Below are 18,597 nucleotides of genomic sequence, written 5' to 3'. Positions count from 1 at the left end.
CATTTTTTGCTGGCCCCAACATCAGAATTTATGAGGACCATTAGAGCCTCAGAGAGGGTCATTGTCTGGCCAGGGAAGGCCAACATTTATGAGGTGTCACTAAGTTTCAGAGAGGGCTGCTATCTGGTTAGAGAGCCAGGCATGGGTGAGTTCAAGGCTGGGCAGGCATTCCAAGCAGGTTCAGAATTTGCAGTAATTTATAGTAAAGCCGAAATTATCTTTTCATGGTTTTGTGGCGAGATGCCCAATTTTAAGAAAAGATCAGGTTGGGTCTATCAGTTTTACTCCCATCCTCAATGTATAAGAGTTCCTGGGGCTCTACAATCCCACCAAAACTTCTTTTATAGGACTTAAGTTTTGCCATCTGTTGGGTTTACAATGGTATCTTATTATGGCTTTAAGTTACTTAATTTGCTTTCCCATAATTACAGATGAGTCTGTTGGTTTTTTTGGCTATTTGTATTTCCTCTCCTATAAAATACAAATTCATAACTTTTGTCCGTTTTTTAATATATTGTTTCTCTTTTTTATTGATTTATAGGCAGAATTTGCATATTTTCTATTTTTTTAATCAATTCCATGTGTTTTAGAAATGTTTTCTCAGTTTGTAACTTGACTTTTCACATTTAGTGTCCCTTAATAAAAATGTTTTTTAAATTTTTAATCTTTTTCTTTTCAGTTCTGATTTCTATGTTTGAGGAAAATCTTACTTATCAAATGTTCAAAGCTTCTTAAATGTGGAGAAACTGCATCACTCATACGTTGCTGGTGGGAATGTAAAGTGGCCCAGCCTGTCTGGAAGAGTTACAGTTTCATAACAAGCTGAACATATACAATACAGCAATTGCACTCTGGGCATTTATTCCAGAGGACTTGTGTTTGCCCAAAACCTGTTCACAGTGTTTGTAGCTGCTTTCTACACAATAGCTGTTATGGTTTAGTTTTGAGGAATCCACCAAAAGCTCCTGTGTGAGTCAATCCAAGAATTTTTAGAGGTGAAAGGATTAGATCCTCCACTGATTGGAATTAACAGTGTGTTGGCGGACAGGGTGTGGCTGAGGAGTTGGGTCACCAGGAACATGCCTTTGGGTTTTTTCTTTTGTGTTTGATGATTGCAGCACTGTTTCTTTCTCTCCCTCTCTCCCTCCCTCCCTCCCCCCACTTCCCTCTCTGTCTGCCCTTCCTCCTGGTCTTGTTCTGAGTTGCTTTCCTATACCACATCCTTCTGCCATAATGTTCTGCTTCACTTCCCAACCATGGACTGAAACTCTGAAACTGTGAGCCAAAATAAACTTTTCCTTCTCTTTAAGTTGTTCTTGTCAGGTATTTTGGTCACAGCAATGAAACACTGACTCAAACAATAGCTAACCTATGAACAACTTGGCTCTCCCTCAACAAGTGAATGATTAAGCAAACTTTGGTCTCTCCATGTCCTGGAACACTTCTTAGCAATAAAAAGTAATAACTATTAATACATGTAACAACCTGGATGAATCACCAGAGAATTATGCTGAGCAAAGAAAACCCATTCCAAAAGGTTATATACTATACAATTTGAGTTATATAACATTTTTACCCACATTTTTTTTACTGGTGCATTATAGTTGTACATGATGGGATTTGTCATTACATATTCTTTTTTTTTTAGAATCTTTTAATATTTTATTTTATTTTAGTTTTTGATGGACACAACATCTTTATTTTATTTTTTATGTGGTGCTGAGGATTCAACCCAGCGCCCTGCGTGTGCCAGGTGAGCATGTTACTGCTTGAACACATCCCTCGCCCCTGTCATTACATTCAAAGCTTCTTAATTGCTGGTGGCAATGTAAAGTGGCCCAGCCTGTTTGGAAGAGTTACAGTTTCATAACAAGCTGAACATATACAATGCAGCAATTGCACTCTGGGCATTGATTCCAGAGGACTTGTGTTTGCCCAAAACCTGTTCACGGTATTTGTAGCTGTCATAGCATATTCTTACAGGCACACAATGTAACACTATAATTTGGCCAGTATATAACATTTTTGAAATGACAAAATTGTGGAAGAGATTATTGATTGTCAGGGTTTGAAGGGTGGGAAGAGAAGAGGTATGGTTCTAAAAGGGTAACACTAAGGATGCTAATGTTGACATTCTGTGTTTTTACTATATCAATATCCTGGTTGTAATATTGTAGAATAGGCCAGCCTGAAGGTTTTCAGTTGTTAGTGTGAATCAGAACCATTTGGAAACTTTCAAGCACATGTTATGCTCGAATTTGGGACCCCCAAAAGACCACCAGAGACCCAAGATCGATGTAAACAGCAAAGAGGTGTTTATTGCAAGCTAGCTCGGTCCTCCGAGCACACACAGCAACTGGTGATGCTGAGAGGCCCGGAGCCCAGGGTTTGCAGCAGTTTTATACATTCTTTGGAGAAGGCAGGGACCTCACTTACATCATAGCATCTCTTAGCAAATCATCACACACACGGGAAAATCAAATAACAACTCTAAAACATGATTAGCACATTCACTGGCAGGAACAAGTTGGGTAGGGGTGATTGGTTACTACAAGAGGGATATTCATTTGAACTGGTTGGTTTAAGCCAAGAGGGGTGTACATGCTGAACTACATGGTTTCCCAACATGTTATCAACCACCATAAAATACTGGGAGGGTCATTTGGCATCCCAGGTATTTCCCTGTCTCATGCTGATTGGTGGCTGCTAGGGGGCTGCTATGGATCCCCACCTAGCCTGACAGAGTCAGGGACACCTGGCTCAGCAGATCTCTCCTGTTATTTGTAGATAAACAACTTAGTCGGGTGGGAATGTGCCTAGGAGTGCTCTGTGGGTCTTTCCAAGGACAAAGGTGATGTCTCTTCCTTGGACAGGCTTTGCTCTGAGGTAGAGGCTGGTTTTTTACAAACACACACACACACACACACACACACACACACACCTTGGATATTTTTTTTAAAAGCTCATCAATTGATTTTGTGTTCATCTACACTCCAAGATGGCCCCAGAGCTGAAAGCTTTTAGAGAAATTAGATGAGTAAGAATAAGCAGGAGAATTCTGTTTCAGAAGAGTAGCTTAATGAGGGTTTGTCTTGATAGACCCAACCTGATCTTTTCTTAAAATTGGGCATCTCGCCACAAAACCATGAAAAGATAATTTCGGCTTTACTATAAATTACTGCAAATTCTGAACCTGCTTGGAATGCCTGCCCATGCCTTGAACTCACCCATGCCTGGCTCTCTGACCAGATAGCAGCCCTCTCTGAAACTTAGTGACACCTCATAAATATTGGCCTTCCCTGGCCAGACAATGACCCTCTCTGAGGCTCTAATGGTCCTCATAAATTCTGATGTTGGGGCCAGCAAAAAATGTAAACTACCATTAGTGTGATGCTTGTCAGAGTTCTGTTATCTGTAACCCCCTTTGTGTAACTTTCTGGGCTATAAAGCTGGGCTGCAGGAAAGCTGGGGTGCTGTCTTGTTCCTGCCATTTTGGGAGGGAGAGGCAGCCCGGCCGGTCGAAATAATAAGCTTGCTTTAATTTGATTTTAATTGGAGTCAGTGGTCTTTTCTTGTGTTCTGGTCTAACAGTCTGGGGAGAAACTAGATAGAAGACACTTTATCAAGAGGCTGTTGCAACCATACAAACAAGGAATGTTGCAGATCTCTCTTAGGGGGCTAGTTGTGGGATGTTAGTTAGCTTCATACAAGGAAACTGAGCTTAACTTCTCCATCAAGCCTCTTAAATTATTATTGACAAAAATCCAGAAGGTTCATAGTTGGATAAAGTATACAATTCCAGATCTGCAACAAAATAATTACATATTCTTGCCTTCCAAAATTAGCAGGTGTCCCTGCCATATCCATTCCTTTCCTGGTGGTCCATTGAAAAACCAGCCTCTATCTCAGAGCAAAGCCTGTCCAAGGAAGGGACATGACCTTTGTTCTTGGAAAGACCCACAGAGCACTCCTAGGCACATTCCCACCCGACTAAGTTGTTTATCTACAAATAACAGGAGAGATCTGCTGAGCCAGGTGTCCCTGACTCTGTCAGGCTAGGTGGGGATCCATAGCAACCTCCTAGCAGCCACCAATCAGCATGAGACAGGGAAATACCTGGGATGCCAAATGACCCTCCCAGTATTTTATGGTGGTTGATAACATGTTGGGAAACCATGTAGTTCAGCATGTACACCCCTCTTGGCTTAAACCAACCAGTTCAAATGAATATCCCTCTTGTAGTAACCAATCACCCCTACCCAACTTGTTCCTGCCAGTGAATGTGCTAATCATGTTTTAGAGTTGTTATTTGATTTTCCCGTGGTGTGTGATGATTTGCTAAGAGATGCTATGATGTATGTGAAGTCCCTGCCTTCTCCAAAGAATGTATAAAACTGCTGCAAATCCTGGGCTCGGGGCCTCTCAGCGTCACCAGTTGCTGTGTGTGCTCGGAGGACCGAGCTAGCTTGCAATAAACACCTCTTTGCTGTTTACATCGATCTTGGGTCTCTGGTGGTCTTTTGGGGGTCCCGAATTCGAGCATAACACCATGTACTCTGAGGCAGAGTTAGTGCCACAAAGATGTTATGAGGACTGTTATCAGTGACCTCATGGCCACACACCCCAAATTCTCCATTTCCTTTTATAGTACTTGGAATATAGATTTAAAATCACTGATCTAAACAGCCTGCCAAATTGTTGACCCAATTCCTGCCTGCCTGGAACCCAGAAGGCATACCTGGTCAGGGACAGCATAGGACACTCTGCTGTGACCTCTCTGGCCACTGCCTATCACTAGGAAACGAGCAACTGACACAAGCAATGTTCAAAACCAGGAAGCAAGATGCAGTCTGAGATCTGTAAGCTCAAGAGTTTAGGGTTCCTGATGAGTCCCCATAGGACAGTCCAGAAGTAGGGGATAGAAAGAGGCAGCCTGCTCCAGAGCAGGTATTGCTCCTCTGTCTGCTGTCAGCATTCTGCTTCAAGGTAAGATGGAGCAAGAACATAGGAAAATGGAAATGCTCTTCTAACAACATCTAGAAAGTCTCCCATTCTCCAGAACTGCAGAACATCCAAACCAGATAGGTTAAAATTCTCTGCAGCATCTATGGTGTGGCTTCCTTTTGGAGGCAGACGGAAAATCCATGTCATTGATCAATACATGCAGCCCCCTCTCTCATCGGCCTGCATGGATATCTGCTAAATTGCTATTCCTCATTTTTATCACCTCTCCTATTCTACAACTTTAAAATGTCCAAGTTTTCTACTGTCTCTTTTTACCAAGGTGCAGTAGCTATGAGCAGGGTAGCTTGGGTCTCATGGATATCAAGCCCTTTCCCATATCACTTGGGAAGATCCAGTAGAGAAGATGATGGTGGAGAAAGGGGAGGGGAAACCTTCACTTCCCCTGGGATATGTTTCTCCTTACTTTGTAGATAAACTTTAGGAATCAACTGGTGTGAAAAGATAATAGAAGAGGTTGGAAAGGACTTTCTACTTTTTACAAAAGTAGCCTACTACAGGTTTTTGGGGGTTGGGTGTGAGTAAGGTGGACTGAAGGGCTTTTCCATTTCATTTCAGGTTCCATCCACCACCTGGTATATTCTAGTCCTTAAGATCTTCTCAAGATGGTGATGATAAAAATGCCTCGCACAGATCTCAAAGGAAGTCACTAAATTTGAGAACGGTACAAAATACAGCACAGAGCCAGTAGTCAATAACTTGACCTTGGAGCCAGGCACAGTGGAACACACTTGCTATCCCAGCTACTCAGGAGGCTGGGGCAGAAGGATCACAAGTATGAAGACAGCCTGGGCAACCCAGTAAGACTGTGTCTCAAAATAAAAAAAAAAAAAAAAAATTTAAAGGGCTGTGGGTGTAGGTCAGTGGTAGACAACAGTTCCCTTAGGATTGCAGGTTATTCCTATAACAATCGCCCTGGGTTCAAACCCCAGTAACACACATACACACACACACCCACACACACACACACACACAAACACAGCACACACACACATACACACACACACACACAGAGTTCATCTTGAATACAGTCCTTAAGTTTCTGCACATTTTACATTACATTCATGTTTACTTCTCTCCAAATTTTTCTTTCAGAAAACAGATAAACCTGAAAGAGAAAAGAGAAAATTGAGAAAAAAACTTTTAGGGAAATTTAGTAGAATGACTATGAGGAAGAATCATAATACAACTGGAGAGAATAAAGTATGGTCAGAAAAAAATACACAGGAACAAAGCTTGAGCCTCTTCTCAGCTCACCACTTCAGCTTCTATTTACCTCCCAACCCAGCCCATCCTCCCAATCCCTGACCAGAGGGGAAGCTTGACACAGGGAGGAGGGATCCTGAGCCTCTCCCACTGTCTTTCTCTACAGGAGAGGCCCTCAGACCCTACTCCTGGTCTCTCTCTCACCTAGAAAACAGAATCCCTGTTCCCATCCCACAGGTCTCTGCCCTCTACAGGGAAGGCTGACATTTTCACCATCAATTGCTCAGACTGGACCAGACTGGGGTGCCAGCTGCCCTTCAGCCTATATTTAATCTGAAGGCCTTCATCCAGCCATCAGCTACAGCTTCCTGACTCATGTCTCTTCACTCTGCTATTCTGGCAGGGGTAAGTTCAGACTCCTACATTCTTTCCACAGGCTTCCAATAGGGAACAAGGACTCTTTACATTGTTAACCCAACACTTCCCAGTACACTGAGTGGATTTTTCACAAGTTAAATGATCATACTATGGGATAGGAAGACATGAACAAGAACACTGTAGTTACCTTTTGCAGAGAACATTTGTCCTTGAGGCCAGCCCTTATGAAAATATTATACAAAAAAAAAAACCATTGTCAATGGGGCCCCCATACTGTTTTTTCACCTACATTTTTCTGACCTGTCTTTCTTTTGTGATTTGTGATTGAAAAGCCCAACTGTCACATGGGACCACTTAGGAAACAACAGCAGGAGGTAGACTAGGTCCTGATTTCATGGCATGATCCTGCATGAGTTTTGCTTCATTTTAGTTTAGGGAGTGGGTTGTTTTGTTCTGATCTGGGTTTTTTTTTTCTTTTCTTTTCTTTTCTTTTTTTTTTTTGGTCAGGAGACACAGCTTCAACTGCTGACGTCATTTCTATGGTTAAATATGGTATGGAAGATTCAGCTGCATTCTTTTTCTTTCTCCTTGCCGTTTTTCCTGGCTTTGCTTGCAAAAATCACATTGTTGAAATTGACAGTGCCTGAGGGAATAGATAAATCCAACCAGAATGGGGCCAGTGCTGGTGACAAATAGCATTCTGGGCTGCTAATCAACTTTGAGAGACATAGATGGAAAATACAGGGAAATAGGCACACAATGAGAAGCCCCTAAGTGAGCTTTAGTGCCCCAGTGCATCCAGCATCCTGCTTGAGATTTCCCTTGAATGGGAAGTGAAAGTCCAATGAGGCTCTGTTAGCTGGAGAAGGAGAAATGATTATTGCCAGAGAGAGAAGAGAAATCAGAATTTAAAAGGTAACAATGTCCAAAGAACAGCACAATAACCATATGCATCATTAATTTTTATTTTCCATGTAAACAAAAATTAGTGCTGGGATATATATTAATTTCATTTTCTGGAATTATACATAAGAAACTATTAATGATACTGATGTGGTATAGAAACTTAACTGGGGTGGATTGAGGAGGGAAAACATTGCATTTATACTATACCTATCTAGAATGAAGTTTTATTGTATTCCCAAATAATATACATTAAAATAAAAATAATAATTAGTGGGGCTGGAGTTCTGGCACAGTGGTAGAGCGCTTGCCTAGCATGCGTGAGGCACTGAGTTCGATCCCCAGAACCACATAAAAATACAAAATAAAATAAACACATTCTGGCCATCTACAACTAAAAAAAAAAATTTTAAATAATAATAATTAGTGTGTGTGGTGTGTATGTGTTTTAAAGGATGGAGGGCAGGAGATGCTGACCTAAACTAGCTCCAGGTTTCTCCCATAATGCATCCCTCTGTGCCCTGTGCTCTGAATCTAGGACAACCCATTCATCAGCCAGGACCCAGAGGAACATAGTAACATCAATAAACCCACATTGACAACGGAGCACCTGTGGCTCCCAGTTATATTCATCATAGAATCAGGCCTTGGAGAAGCTGAAGGAAAGCCCAGTCTGCAAGAAAAAGCCCAGGCCACGGCAGGGCAAGCCCATTTCAGGGGGCCACTAAGCCCTTATTTCAGAAAGGAGCAAAACCACAGGTGATTAACTTCTCCCCTAGAAATGGGGCAGCAGAGAACATGATGGGGTGACCATAATGAGCCTGCCTTAAAAGAAAAAACTCAACTGATGTGAAACCAGAGCATGAGTCTCCCGCCCATTTTGCCAGTTACCATGGAGTTTGATCAGACCCCAGAAGGCCTCTCTATGTATGTGACAAGTGATAGTCACATTATATAAAACAAGTCAATGCAGGTGACCAGCATCTGTAGCCTGGACATCTTCTACTTCCCCTTTGACCAGCAGAACTGCACACTTACCTTTGTTCTTTCCCATAAACAGGTAAGTTTGAGTGGGGGTTCAGGGATAGGGTAAATGACATCAGCCACAAAGCATGTGTAGGCATCATTTTTTAAATTATATAAAAAGAGAGGGTAGGATATATGCTGAATGACGTATGTTAGTTAGGTTTTTGTCTCTGTAACCAAAATACCTGACAAGAATAACTCAGAGGCAGGGAAGTTCATTTGGGCTCCTGGTTTCAGAGGTTCAGTCCATGGTTGGCCAATTCTGTCTCTTTGGGCCCAAGGTGAGGTGAAGGGCATGGTGAAGAAAAGCTGCTCAGCCTATGGCAGGGTCAGGAAGCAGAGACAGAAAGAAGGGTGAAGGGGCCACAGGGAAGTCGAACTCTTCCAGGGCACACCACCAGCACCCCACCTCCTCCAGCCATGCCCCACCTGACTACAGTTACCACCTAGTTAGTCCATTCACACTAGGATGGGGCTGATGATGTTACAGCTCTCACCTCTGAATATTCCCACATTAACATGCAAGTTTGGGGGGACCACATATCCAAACCATAACAAGGGGTATATGTGGAGGCTGGGGTGAGGGAGTCGAACTTAGAGAGGGGTCAAGATTTTCTGAGAAAGCCCAGAATAGAAAGAGGCAACCAAACAGTAAGCAAGTCATTTTATTGGGCAATCTGGAGAAGGTGGCTATGGTAGGATTCTAATTCATCTCTGTAAGCCCTGCACAGGGTCACTGCTAAGCAGATGTGTGTTAAATGGCATCTGTCTTCCTTGCAATGAATAACATGTTGCTGGGCATGGACAAGGAAGTGCAGGATACAGATACTTTACATACAAGAGCAATGAGAGTGAGAACTAATGGGCAGCAAGGGATCCGTGTGCCTTGTTTGTTTGTTTGAACAATAATGTCCTATGTGATCCCAGAGATTCTGGCATGACTGTCCCCCTCACTACTACCTCCCTCACCCACACCTTTCTGAGTCCAGGAGCCAGGGCTTCCACTTTTTGCCCTAAGACTATACTCTGACCCTTCCTCTTTCCCAAGTCTCCCAAAGCCTCCCCCATGTCTAAACTGCCAGTTTTGACCTAGGGTTTCTCTGGTAGGTACAGGGAAGTCTTGTTAGTCATAGGAAATCTGTTTCTCATCCAACCCCAGGAAAGGCCCCTGTTGGGGTAAGGACACCAAAGAAGGAAGAAGCTCAAGCCATCCCTTTGTCCCTTCAGTCCTAAGGCACTCCATTCTCTACTTGCTCCTCCTCTCCAGGTGGCCATCAGGTACAGGTGAGAAACTGATGTGACTCCATTTTTGAAAACAGCTTCTACCTCAAAGCCTGTCCAAGGAAGGGGACGTGACCCTTGTCCTTGAAAAAACCCACAGAGCACTTCTATGCACATACCCACCTGCTGAGTTATTTGTCTGCAAATAACAGGAGAGATCTGCTAAGCCAGGTGTCCCTGACTCAGTTAGGCTAGGTGAAGACCCATAGCCTAGCAACCACCAATCAGCATGAGACAGGAAAAATACTTGAGATGCCAGATGACACCCCAGTAGTTTATGGTGGTTAATAACATGTTAGGAAACCATGTAGTGTAGCACGTACACCCCTCACGGATTAAACCAATCAGTTCAAAGGAATCCCCCTCTTGTACTAACCAATCACCCCTGCCCAACTTGTTCCCACCAGAGAATGTGCTAATCAATGTTAAGAGTTGTTTTTTGACTTTCCTGTGGTGTGAAATGATTTGCTGTGTGATGTTGTGACACATAGAGTATCCCCAAAAACTTATAAAATCTCACTGAACAAAGGACCAGGACTCACTCCCTGGGACCGCTGCGTCGGAATTGGTTGTGAGTCCAGGCTCGAGCTTGCAATGAAGATTCTTGTGTAATTGCATCGGATTCGGCTCCTGGAGATCTACTGGGGTCCCATGAATCTGGCATTACACAAGCCCAGCCTCCCTGTGAAAAACCTCCTGGCGCCCAGTGGCTCTCTAATGGCCATTGAAACCCTCCGTTTCTACCTGCTAGTAGAAAATTAGAACTGTGCCCCATTCAAGATGATCCTTCTGCTGAGCTTTGTCTTCCTGCTTTGGATGAATAAACTCGCCTTTATCACTGTGGCTCCTCCCACTGCTGGAGAGTGAAACAAGAAAAGAATTTAAAAAGACAAGTTCACAAGGCAAGTGAACTAACCAGATATGTGGAGGAAGTAGAGGCAGAAGAGAGAGGGCATCTTAAAAACGGCATCTGCCTGAGACAAAGACAAAATAAAAACAAAACCATGACACTGTGACACGTCAACACATCAAAAAAAAAGTGGTACCTCTGAACCTGCCATCACTCCCCACATTAGGCACCTACATTGCTCTGTGTCTGTCCCTTTATAAAATAATTCTGAAATATCCTAACTTACATTGCAGGCTAGAGAATGGAGGAGGGAAAGAAGTAAGAGAAGTGCAACTTCAAGCTAAATTTACAAAAAAAAAAAAAAAAAAAAAAATCTGCCCCACATCCCCTGCCTGGGTGCTGAAGATTTACCCATCAAGGCCAAGTCCCATCCTGCTTTTAGAACCAACCAACCAAGAAGCAATAAAAACTTCTCTTTGTGGACTAACCTCCTACCCCAGGACTCTGCCTTCTTTGCGCTATCCTGTCCCTCTTATTAACAGACAGTGAAGGGCCAATATAAATGACTTATGTTTTTTCTTCCCCAAATGTCATACAGAACACCCTGGCCCCTTTAGTGGGCATTTTCCCAATGGCTGGTGGCTTAGAGAATTTGTTCTGGGACTGGCCATTTCACCTCTGGGTAGTGAAAGGCGAGTGACTCACCCTAGACAGAGATTCAACCAGAGATTTACTGGGGGGCTGCCCGAGGGGGAAGAAAAGGAAAGGTAGAGAGCAGAGAGAGAAGAGGAGGAGGGCAGAGAGAAAGAGAAAGAACAGGGAGAGGAGAGAAAGAAGAGAAAGAGGGCAGAGAATGTAAGCTTGCAAGCTTTGGCTTAAGAAGGGTTGCGTAGGTGACTTGGCGGGTGCTGATTGGCAGGGTGACTCAGGAATGGGGAGTGGACACTGTGTCTGGCAGGGATTGGTCAAGAAAACTTCGAATCTGGCGCCCTTCGGCTTGCCACCCTTCAGAGAGGAGGGGGAGGGGAAGGGATTCCGAGACTCGGGAGACAGCGGGGAATCTCCCACACACCCAACAGGTAGCATCTGTAACAACTCAAGAGCTTTGTGATGTTTTGAACAACCAATAATAAAAATTAAAAAAAAAAAATCAATAAATGGTGCATTCGGGGTAGTATGGCCACAGACTAAACCCTTGAATTCAGAGACCTCTTAGCATCAAAAGTTTGATTAACACCCTGATGATGTCGAGTCTGCTGCACCTGGCCTCCAGCAGCGCCCCCAACCCCATGCCAGGGTGACTCCACTCCCTGTTGCTGCACTGCACCTGCCCACGGAGGTGCCCCAAGATACACGGGAAGGAGTATATGAGTGGGGGTCTCGCTCCCACTCATTTGCCTGAGGAGGGACTAGCACTGCACACCTTCCCTTCATACTCTGCCCAGTCTTGTCCTCTTCTCACTTTAGATAAGACCCAAACAGACCTGGCTGAATGGGGGCTCAGGATTGACAAAGACCCAGCTAGTTGGCCTTGTGTTGCAGTCCAGCCACATGAAGGGGACACTGCTTTTCCTGGCCTCCTCTATCATCACAGTGACCATTCTCTGGAGCACCTGGGAGCTGAACTCTCATTGTGCAAGATTACATCACTCTCAGTTTCCCACGGCCTCAGCTGGCCACGTTGGACACTGCCTCTCTGTTCCCACCTGCATGCAGTCCCCAGAATCTCCTGATTCCCTCTCCAGCCCACTATACTAAAATAGAGCCACTGTCAACACTCCTAGAAATGAGATCATATTTCCAAAGTATAATGAACTCAGCATATACATGTTTATATTAGAAATATCATTTCTACTAGAACAGACAGGCATTATAAATTACAACAAATATTTACCAGAAAAGAAACTTATGCTACTAATGTAGAGGAAAAGGATTAATCCTCATACAAGTATTTATACTATATGCTAGGTATACTAGCACATACTATGTACTAGGTACTCTTCTGGTGCTGAGGATATTAGCAGTGAACCAAATTAACAAAATCTCTACTCTCCTGGAGCTCACATTAGAGGTGGAGGGAGGAGAAAGAAAATAAAAACAGAGTCAGGCATGGTGTCACCCACCTGTAGTTCCAGCTACTTGGAAAATTGAGGCAGAAGGATCACTTTAGCTCAAGAGTTTGTGGCCACCTGGGGATGGTGGCGCATGTCTGTAATCCCAGCAGTTAGAAAGGCTGAGGCAGAAGGATTACGAGTTCAAAGTCAGTCTCAGCAACTTAACAAGGGCCTAAGCAACTCAGCAAGACCCTGTCTTAAAATATAAAAAACAGCTGAAGATATGGCTCAGTAGCTAAGTGTCCCTGGGTTCAATCCCTGGTAACCAAAAAAAAAGAGTTTGGGGCCAGGCTGGGCAACCTAGCAAGCCCCTGTCTAAAAGTGGGGAAGCAGGGGTTGCTGCTTAGAAAGTAGCTCAGTGGCAGAGCACTTTCCTAGCATTCTTAAGAGCCTGCTTTGGATCCCCCAGCACTAGAGTGGAGAGACAAGAAGTTTAAAAAATGATACATACAGTGTGTACCAAGTGCCAAGGAGGAGAAAACAAAGCAAAAGGAAGAATGGGAGACAGGAAGGGGTTATGAATTTGGATTGGGTGGCCACACCAGGGCTCCTAGTAATTTCTGTCTGCTGGCTCCCATACATCATTTCACAGCACCTGGGAGGTAGAGACTATCTTGCAAGAGACTCAGAAGTTATGTAACTTGCCTAAGGTTATACAGCTTGTACTGATTTTAGCTCCTTTTTAGAGCTAGGCTTCAGGTATGCATTTAACTGATGTTTATAGAGCCCAAGTGAAAGATGGTAAGAACAAATGTCCTTGGCTAAGCCCTGGTGGAGACCTGAAGATGAATCTAACACAAGCTCTGTCCTGGAAGAGCTTGTAACCTGGCAGGAAAAAGAAAATATGTATGCGAAATCATTTCAATTAATGTGTGGAACATGTTTTTAAGGTTTTGTTGAGTGCCACTAAAGAGAAACTGCTCAGAAGTGTAAAGGAGCAAAACAGATTTTTTCATGGCGTGGTATGAAGGAGTCATTTGGAGTGCGACAGGACAAGATTGAGTTTGCATGTTAACAATGTGAAAATTTATCGAAATCCTGTGTTCCCAGGAAACAGCGATGGTTAAGAAAATCCTCCCTGAACTTTTTCTCTGAGAAATGTCTTACTGCAAAGACGCATCCTTTTCCATATAACTTAGATGAGACTTGCTATTCACTCTTTCTCCTGGCTCCCATAGGACTCACAGATGACTCTCTTGTCCTGTGACAAGGCCAGACACAGAGTCTTTAACTCCCTATACTCTGACATATGAACTATTAGCTGAGATTAGAACTATGTGACCCTGAATCTAGCTGGACACAGAGCTAAACATTTCCTGTTTACCTAACTGCAACTTCCTCTGATTGGAACACAGTCCCTCCTGGAAATGATCCCACCTATAATGGGTATATTCTTTCCTACAAAAATCCAAGGCAAAACCACCCTGTCCAGATACTCTGATCTGAGTGCTCTCCCTATAATGATAGCCTGAATGTGATCAATCATTTTTATTTAGAGACAGTGTCTCACTAAGTTGCCTAGGGCCGCGCTAAATTGCCTAGGGCCTCACTAAATTGCCTAGGGCCTCGCTAAATTGCTGGGCTGGCTTTGAACTCAAGATCCTCCTGTCTCAGCCTCCCAAGCCTCTAGGATTATAAGTGTGCATCACCATGCTGGACTTTGATCAATTTTCTTAATTGGCTCATTTTTGCCTTTGATAATATTCATCAGTTACCTTCAATTTGAAAAGAGCAGCAAAACAGCTCAAAGACAGCAAGCAGGGTTAGAATCCAACAGGTAAGAGTTGTTGTTATTGTCAATGCATAATTTTTCATTGAAGGACAGTTTTATTTTTTGTAAAATCTCATTCCTAATCTCAAAGGAAGAAGAAAGATTATTCTTGATCACAACATAAGGCTGGTCTCATAACATTTGACTTCATTATTTACATGGTTGTAATAAGAGTGGTAATAAACTCTTTAGGCTTTTTTTTTTTAATATAGTGCTAGATATCCAGCCCAGGGCCTCTTACATGCTAGCAAGTGCTTTACCACTGAGCTACATCCCTAGTCCCCTTTAGGCCCTCTATAGTTGGCTTTGCTGCAAGTTTCCTAAAAATTTCTTTTTTTTTTCTTTCCTAAAAATTTCAAGTTTCACTTTAAAAAATCTCTTGAGGCTAGGTAGCCTCATCAATGACTTATCAATAGATTCCAACTCCAGAACCCCCAGATCTGGGTGAATTATCTTGAAGTCTCCAAACTAGCAAAGGGTTTCTGGGCATGCTTGAAATTGCCCTGTAAGATTAGGAATACAAAAGCCCAGATACCAGGCCAGTTTTCTTTAAATTAGCTTCATAAGCACTGGCTCCATAACGCCAACCTTAGTTTCTTAAAAGTATCTGAACAAAATTTATTTGATTCAATGAGCATCATTCTCAAATATAAAACTTCAATCAAGGCTTTTATTGCACAACCAATGTTTCCAAATATGTTCTGGTGAAAAGGGAGGACAGATTCTACTAGAACCTATGCTAACAACTACTTTGTCATGAAAATACAATAGTTACATTGTCATGAAATTAATGATATTCAATAAGAGTTTCCAAATTCTGCAAAAGTCAGGCAGGGAAAATAAGATATAATTTACAAATGTTTCATTTCAGTTTTCAAAAGTAGAGTCTTAAACACAAAGCAGAATTATAATTGCTAAATTGTTATGAATTATAGATAGCTTAAGAGAAAAAAAAAGGCTTCCTTAAAGATCCAGAAAATAGAGCATTATAACAACATAAACAATATTTCAAACAAAAACTGTAATCATCCTCCTTAGTTCATTCAGTTCTGTGTAATGAATTCTTGTTACCTGGGATCTTGGCTTAGCATTCTTTTGAACCCACTGGCTTCTAGAAATTCTGGTTCACTTCATTAGTACAGTCTTAAAAATTATTCAACTGGTGCTAGCAAATACCATGCCCATAGTATCCATGGTCCTTTTCCACAGGATTCTGAGATAATCTTTTGAAGACAAAACACTCTGGCTTATAGCTGATGGTTGAGTTTTCTTATTAAGCATCAAAGTGAAACAAAAAAAAAAAATCTGTTAGTCAGTTTTCTGTCACTGTGACAATATACCTGAGAAAAACAACTTAAAGGAGGAAAGATTTATTTTGGCTCACAGTTTCAGAGGTTTTAGTCCATGAGCAGCCGCCTCCATTGCCTTTAGGCCTGTGGTAAGGCAGAAAATCATAGTGGGGAGGGCAATATGGAACAAAACTGAACAAACTCATGAAAACCAGAAGACAAAAAGAGAGATGAAGGGGCAGGGGTCCCAATATTTCCTTCAAGGACGTAGCCCCCAACTAAAAACTCCCACATCCTAAAATTTCCGCTGCCTCCCAATAGGGACCAACCTTTAACACATGAGCTTTTGGGGAACATTCCAGATCCAAACTGTAACAGTATCTGTAGATGACAAAAGACTTTAAATGACTGTGGTTAGCTTACAACTTTTTACTGATGATTTTCAAAAGTGAAAGATCCAATAAGAATTCACTTCAAGAATGTAATTTTTTTTAGTTGTTTATAGACCTTTATTTTATTTATGTATCTATATGTGATGCTGAGAATTGAACCCAGTGTCTCACATATGCCAGGCAAGTGCACTACAGCTGAGCCCCAGCAGTCTCAAGAATGTAATTCTTTATATCTTACAATTTGGTTGTTTCTATGAGATTGAAAATAAGCAAATAAAACTAATTTTAACAACTTTAGGCAAAATAATTATAGACATAATAACTATTTTCAAAGGAGACAATGAATATTATACCTAATTTATAAACTAGGATGAACATACCTTTTACAGAGATAGAATATTAAGATATAGCATATAATAATCCTGGCATATCATATATCATGAATATTTCAAACTTATAATAAGAACATATTAAGAAAGCCAGGGGCTGGGGATGTGGCTCAAGCGGTAGCGCACTCGCCTGGCATGCGTGCGACCCGGGTTCGATCCTCAGCACCACATACCAACAAAGATGTTGTGTCCACCGAGAACTAAAAAAATAAATATTAAAAACTCTCTTTCTCTCTCTCTCTCTCTCCTCTTTCACTCTCTCTTTAAAAAAAAAAAAAGAAAAGAAAGCCAGGTGGGGTGGTACACCTGTATAATACCAGCTATTTAGGAGGCTGAGGCAAGAGGATCACAAACTTGAGCCCAGCCTAGGCAATTTAGTGAAATATATATATTTATTTATATTTATATATATATAGTTAATATATATTAATTATTTATATTTATATATATTTATATATATTTCTTTTTTTAATGGCTAGGGATGTAGTTCAGTTGTAGAGTACTTGCCTAGCATGTGTGATGCCCTGTGTTTGATCCTAAGTACTACCCAACAAAACAAAATTGGAACATATTAAGAATACCAAGTAAAGGGATTCAGTAAATCTTAAGACCTAAGCATCTGTATATTAATAACAATACATAGACACATGATAAGAATCACTACTGGCCTAGAAGATGCTAGATTCAAATTGAAGAAGTAAAAATATGACCATTTGAACATTAAAAGGAAATAACTAAAATTATGATCAAAGGCTCCAGTTACATGGGCAGAGATCTGCTGCCCTCTCCTGGAAGACAATATAGTTCTGCTCAAAGAAGGATTGCAGGCAGAACCAACCTCCCTCCCTCCTTCCCTCTCCCCACCTCCTTCCTCCTTCCTTCTTCCTCTTCTCCCTCCCTTCTTCTCTCTTCTCTTTTACTTTTTATAACTTTATTTTATTTATTTATTTTATGTGGTGCTGAGGATCCAACCTAGTCCCTCACATGTGCTAGGCAAGCGCTCTACCACTGAGCCACAACCCCAGCCCTCTCTTTTACCTTTTTAAAGTGATTTAAAATTTACAAGAAAGTTGTAAAAATACAAAGAGCCCTGTGGACCCTTCACCTAGATATCCCAATTGTGAATATTTCTAGATCAATAAGTTACAGAATTGATGACCCATGAATTCTGAATACTTCAGCCTGTATTTCCTAAAAAGGAGGACACCCCCACATAAAACCACTGTATAACTATCAAAATCAGAAAATGGCTATCAATCCAGGTTGCCATCAATTCTATAAGCCCTATTCAAATTTTGCCAACTGTCTCAAAGTTCTTTTGTAGGTCCAGGATCCAATCCAGGAACACACACTGCACTTAGCTGGTCACTCTCCTCAGCCTCCTTGAGTCTGGAAAAGTTCCTCAGTCTTTTCCTTTGGTTCATTACCTGGGTATTTTTGAAGAATGCAAGCTCATTATTTTGTAGTTATATTGTCAACTGATTTGGATCGGTCTATTATTTACTCGTGATTTATGCATTTTGGGTAGGAATACCCTAGGAGTGGTGCTGAGTTCTCAAAGCATATAGAAAGTGCATAATTTATCACTTATTCTGTTAACTGTAATTAGTTAAAATGATGTCTGTCAGATTTCTCCACTGTAAAGGAATTAATTGATTAGTAAGTAATTTTTGTGAAGAGATACTTCGAGGACTATATAATTATCCTATTCCTCATCATGATGGTTCTGGCATGAATAAATCATTCTGTGATCTTTACAAAATTGTAATTTTCTAATTCCATCCCTGTTTCTATTCTTATTCACTGATGTTCTAATATAGAGTTTTCTTTACCCTTTAATGCTTCATCCATTCATTTATATCAGTATGGTTTCCCAGATTCTTCTTTTATTTATAGGGTTACATCCATCATTATCAATATATATCTTGATACTCAAATTCTTTGAATTTACTCTAGACCAACAAAGAAAAAAAGCA

General features: G+C 41.7%; 1 pseudogene; it reads left to right on the top strand.

Annotated features, from left to right (window-relative positions):
• The first annotated feature begins 8,476 nt into the window (after nt 1–8,476).
• LOC113183098 (5-hydroxytryptamine receptor 3E-like) overlaps nt 8,477–18,597 on the top strand; it is a 31,478-nt pseudogene continuing 21,357 nt past the window's right edge.

Source organism: Urocitellus parryii, chromosome 2, assembly GCF_045843805.1.
Source record: "Urocitellus parryii isolate mUroPar1 chromosome 2, mUroPar1.hap1, whole genome shotgun sequence".
NCBI classification, from domain to species: domain Eukaryota; kingdom Metazoa; phylum Chordata; class Mammalia; order Rodentia; family Sciuridae; genus Urocitellus; species Urocitellus parryii.
The sequence above is the reverse complement of the archived record's forward strand: the minus strand, read 5'-3'. Positions and strand labels throughout refer to the sequence as shown.